Source organism: Gracilinanus agilis, unplaced genomic scaffold, assembly GCF_016433145.1.
Source record: "Gracilinanus agilis isolate LMUSP501 unplaced genomic scaffold, AgileGrace unplaced_scaffold5964, whole genome shotgun sequence".
NCBI classification, from domain to species: domain Eukaryota; kingdom Metazoa; phylum Chordata; class Mammalia; order Didelphimorphia; family Didelphidae; genus Gracilinanus; species Gracilinanus agilis.
In genome coordinates, this window is record NW_025395074.1 from 78 (window position 1) to 5,504 (window position 5,427).

The 5,427-nt window shown below is 42.2% G+C and overlaps 1 pseudogene; it reads left to right on the plus strand.

Moving 5' to 3' along the window:
- Nucleotides 1-1,016: 1,016 nt before the first annotated feature.
- LOC123256491 lies at nucleotides 1,017-2,681 on the plus strand (annotated as a pseudogene).
- The last annotated feature ends 2,746 nt before the right edge of the window (nucleotides 2,682-5,427 follow it).

Consider the following 5,427-nt stretch of genomic DNA (forward strand, 5'->3'; position numbering starts at 1 on the left):
GTATCACTGATCAAGACCTAATTCCATATTATTGATAGTTGGACTAGAGTTATCATTTAGTGTCTACATCCCCAATAATATCCCCATCAGCACATGTATTCAAGCAGTTGTTTTTCCTCTATGTTTCTTCTCCCACAGTTCTTCCTCTGAATGTGGCTAGTTTTCTTTCTCATAAGTCCCTCAGCCTTGCTCTGGATCCTTACATTGCTGCTAGTAGAGAAGTCTGTTATGTTTAATTGTGTCACAGTGTATGAGTCTCTGTGTACAATGTTCTTCTGGATCTACTCCTTTCACTCTGCATCAATTCCTGGAGGTCATTCCAGTTCACATGGAATTCCTCCAGTTCCCTAGGTCCCTTTCAAGTGAACTGCTGTCAAATCATTATTGAGTATGTATTATGTGTAAAGACAATTTTTTAAGAACCAAGATTAAAGTGAAAAAAAAAAGTTACTAAAACAGGTTCCTAGAAACTTAGAATCAATAGTTTTCCACAATCAAGGCTTTTGATATTGCTAAAGCTTTTAAGGTATGACCAGATTTATTATTTGTGAGAGACAAGATTGATGAATCATATCATATTCTTGTATAACTTGTGACTAAGGTCCTCTAAAAATTATGGGAACATAAGGAACAGGTCTCATCCTGAAGGTAGGCCTCCAAAGGGGATCATTCCTCTTTTTCGTTTGTTATTTTCCTCCTCTTCCCTTTCTGGATTTAAAATAGTGTAGGCATAGCAAAATAAGGCTTATGAGTAGTTCACATCTAAGTTTCTACTGGGAATGGACCCTTCTCCTCATCTTCCAGACTCCCTATTTTACCTGAAGAGGTAAAAATCTTGCCCATAGTACACATGGCAATGCAGTTGGGGATCTGTAGGGGTAGCTGGGAGCTGCCAGGCCCCTGAAAGATATCTGCAGTCAAGTACTTCAAAACTGAAGTGGACTAAAGTTGCATACTTTACCAGAGGACTTACCAGAGTCCTCTGACTCAACTAGGAGCCTCACCTGTACTGGAGGATGCCTGAACCAGTTAAGAACTTCATTGATGGAATTCCTAATAAGCTGGTGACCTGCTTTGTGGAAGATGACATGAATGATGTAGTGTTAGCCCATGTGTATGGGGAGCATGCAGAGCTTTTGGACCAAAAGAATGAGGTCAGGAACTTCCAACTCTTGTGGGCTCTAGGCTGTGTACCCAAACTCTGTTGTAGACTTCTGGGCTAAGATGGTGGCAGAGTAGAAGGAAGGGCAATACTCTCCTCACAACCCATGGATACAAAGCCTCACAAAAGGACAACAATCAAAATCAGACAAGTGAAAAGGATCTGCCAAGAGGCACAGTCTTGAAGGAAAGGCAGTTTTAGGGCATTTCCATGCTATAAGGGGGTAAAACCAGACCTACCAAAGCATGAGCTGATCACCACCTACCATGCCAGAATCAGAGTGAGGACCGCTGCAATCTCTAAATTCTTGGAGGCTGTCTGAGGGTCCCATAGTCTTACCCATGAGGGCATCACAGGTGGTGAGACTTGGGACGTGAGGCTGGGGAGTGTGGAGTACAGAGTGAGAGTGTAGAGACAGGTAGACCCAGGCTGGGGGCAGCAAACTCAAGGGAGACTGGAAAAATAGCCCCAGGGAAAGACTCTTTAAAGCCAAGAAACGCCTGCCTACCTTACTCAGACTTATGGCTGAGAAGCCAGGATGATACAGAGAAAAAACGAGCACAGTAATGGCTACCAGCACGAAGGAACCACAATCCAAACTTTATTGTACCTCCCAAAATGGCCTGTGCTATGAGTTTTTCCCAGGCATGACTTTGGGACCTGAGCATATACTTGAATTCAGGCTCTTTAGGCTAATTGTCTGGGACAGTGATGGTCAAAATTTTTAAAGAGGGGGCCAAAGGAAAGGAAATGCTCATCTGTCAGTCTGTTTCTAAGGCAATTCTTTAGAAGTTTCATTGTATTGTGTCCTACTCATTGTATTCGTCAGATTAGGAATAATGTCACATGGGCAGATAGAACATTTCAGGGGTCCCCATCTGGCCTGAGGACTGTAGTTTGCCCATCACTGGTCTGAGAGATAGTGAAAATCCATAACATCCTGCCAATGGCTGCCTACCCAAACCTGGCCTGTGGTCCAAAATGTATAGTTATTTCACTCTTGTCCAGGATTCTTTTAACTCCAAACTTTCCCAGAGCATATTCAGTATGGAGGCCCTTAAGTAGGAAATAGCATGACTGAAGGAGTATCTTTTGCAGCTGGATTTCTCTCATAGTATTTTTGCCATAATGACCTGCTTTGCAAGAAAATCATCTATGATGAAAAGAAAGATATCAAATTCATAGACTATGAATTTGCTGGCTACAACTAATAAGCTTTTTACATTAGCAACACCTTCAATGAATTTGCAGGTATGAATGAGGTAGACTGTAGCCTGCACCCCAGTTGGGAGGCTCAGTTGTATTGGCTGAATGCACTACCTGCAGACCCACAAGCAACTTTGCAAGTAACACTAAATTGGGAGCGCTGTAACCTCCAGGGTTGTAGAAACTTTACATATAAGTGGAAAACTTTGCATTGCCTCTCACTTTTTTCTGGGCATTCTGGGATCTCATCCACAGCCAGTTTTTGAATATTGACTTTGACTTTCTCAGATATGTGGTGATCAGGTTCAACTAGTAGAAGCCTCAGATGTTGGCCATGAAGATGCCAAAATGACTGACCTCTTTCCCTGTCCACCCTGCTAGATTTGCTCTCCTCAAGGTTCCTATTTGGCTCTGGGGTTCAAGAATAAAGGACCAGAACAAGAGCAGGTGGGGCCTCTCTAAGGGGCAGTCAAGAAGCCCATGCTTCTGCCCCCAAATTAAAGACATTGTTGACCTTATTCCCCACCTGTCTGGCTTTAACCTCTGGAGGCTGATGTGACCAGCTCAGGGTACCTTTCTCCTTCACCCTCCCTTTCCCAAACTTTGGGGGGGGGGGAGAAGGGGAGTGCCTGTAGAGTACTAGTGATGACCAACCTTCTAGGACAGGGACCAAGACAACCAGTGGAAACCAGTGGGAAACTCAATAATCCTCCAAACATTACCCAACCCTCATCCCTGTTTGCTGTAAGGGGTGCTTATTTGTATAATGGACCTGGCTCAACTTGGGTAGAGTGTAGAAAGGGCTCCTTTCCATCTCCAATGTTCATAGATTCTCCAACTCAACCTCTTCCCCACTCTCCTACTTTTCCCAAGCAGAAAGTGATGATCTCCATTGCCTTCAACTAGTAACATACCTTGTTGTATAGGTATACATATCTTGGATGATGGGAGCTCAGGTTAGGGATGGCCCCATCATTGGCTTTAATTCCCTGGCATTGCTTCCACTCTTTTACTTTCTCTAGAACCAATTACTGGTTTCTAATCTCATCCTGCCTCTCACCCAGCTTCACTATTCTTCACTCAGGTCTTGGGGACTATGTGACTAGAGTGTTTGATACCTTGCACCTAAACTGCCATCACACCTGGAATTGCTTGGGGAAATTATGGGGTGCTGTTATACAAAGTCCAGGTCAGTGTGTCTCTCTGGACTTGATTCTCCCACCCACATCACTTCCTTCCAGGAGGCCTACCTGATCTTGTATTTTCTTTTGTATACACTGTATCTGAATTAGAGGACCCTCGCATCTTGAGGGTTAGTCCTGTGGAGCAGCAAGAGAAGGGGTGTATCCCAAGAAGCAGAGGCCCCATGAGAGTCAGGGAACTGGTGGATCTTCCTGGTTAGGTTATAGTACAGACATAAGGGATTCCTAACCCACTGAATTCCTTCACTAACTACCACTTCTTAGATAGCAATTAGATCTCTTCCCAGGCTTCTTCCTGACCCCAAATCTCTTTGAGAGACCTTTCTTAGCTCTGGCACATAAAACAGTCTTTGAGATTTGAATAATCATGGCTTTGTTCTCTATTAAAATGACCTCTTCAGTTTCTGGTGCTTCTCTAAAAAAAATAGAGCCAACAACTCCCATACATTCACTCTGGGTATAATGTGGGCATCAGGTATGGAAAGCCTTGGTTTTACATATACAGAAAATGAATAAGATTTAAAGGATTCACAGAAGTCCATGAATATACTTAGGAATACACAATATGCTCAACCCATTACACTACCCTAGAAGATAAGCACACTTTGGGGGGGGGGGTCCTGAGTAAATATTTCTCTTTATCTTGAAATCTCATTGTCTGAGCAACTCAAAGCAATACTAAGGAGGGTTGGCACAGTGCAGATCTTTCCCTAGCACCACTCCATGACATTAATCCTTTATTTTATCTGCAAGGACTATATTGACTGTCCTCTTTTTCTCAGAAAAAAATGATATTAAGGCGTTCTTTTCCTTCTAAGAAGCTGGTGCATTAACTTTTGAACTTGGAAACTTTTGAATCAGGGCAACATATAAAGCATCTCTTAAATCTGGGAAATCCCATTTTCTAGATCTCACCTCTCAGGCCATGTGCAACCACATGCTTACCTCTGTCATATCCTTCTCTAGGAATTCTACTATTGTCCTGACTGCTTGGGCAGGGAAAGTCCATTTTCAAGGACTCTGATTTGTGCCCTGAAAAGTAAAAAGAAAGACAAAAGACACAAAAAACTTATGGGTTAGAAAATTTGAGATCCCTGGGAATTTATTTACAGCTGACTATCTGCTTCTTTTATGTCACCATTAACTTCTGAGAAAGAAAGAAAAATATTTTCTTCTTCTTTTTCTCATAAAAAAACCAATAATGTTTCACTAGTCTGGTCTGGAAGTCTAAGGAGGAAAAGGATAGAAAACTATGACCTACTTTCTGTTACAGGTCATGGGGAAGGAATGGCTTTTCTAACAAGAGCTTATTCACTCTCTTCCATTTAGCAGTCATCTTTGAGACAGTCTCTGCCACTAAGTGCCAAAGGAATTCCTTATATTCTCTCAGTAAGGTGGCAGTGTACATGCCTACCTCCCAGGGAGGTACCCTTCAGATTCTTCCAGGCAGAAGTTCACATCCTATAACCTCATCATTTTCATTAGATATCTTTTTAACTTCATTAGGGTCTCCCCATTCAACCCCTCTTAGTTGTTGTTCAGCCATCTTAGCTGTCTCCCACTTTTGGAGACTCTTTTTGGGGGTCATCAAACTGCAGTGGTTTGATATTGCCTTCACAAATGAGGAAGCTGAGTCAAATAGGGTTAAATGACTTGTCCAGGTTATACATCAGGAAAGTGTTAGAGGTCAGATTTAAAATCAGGGAGAAGATTCTTTTTGACTCTAGGCTGAGTGTTCTAATCCTCCTTATATTTTTGTATTATTGCTGAATAGTTTGAGTTTTCTTTCTTCCTTCCTTTCTTTCTTTCTTTTTCTTTCTTTCTTTCTTTCTTCCTTTCTTCCTTCCTTTCTTTCTT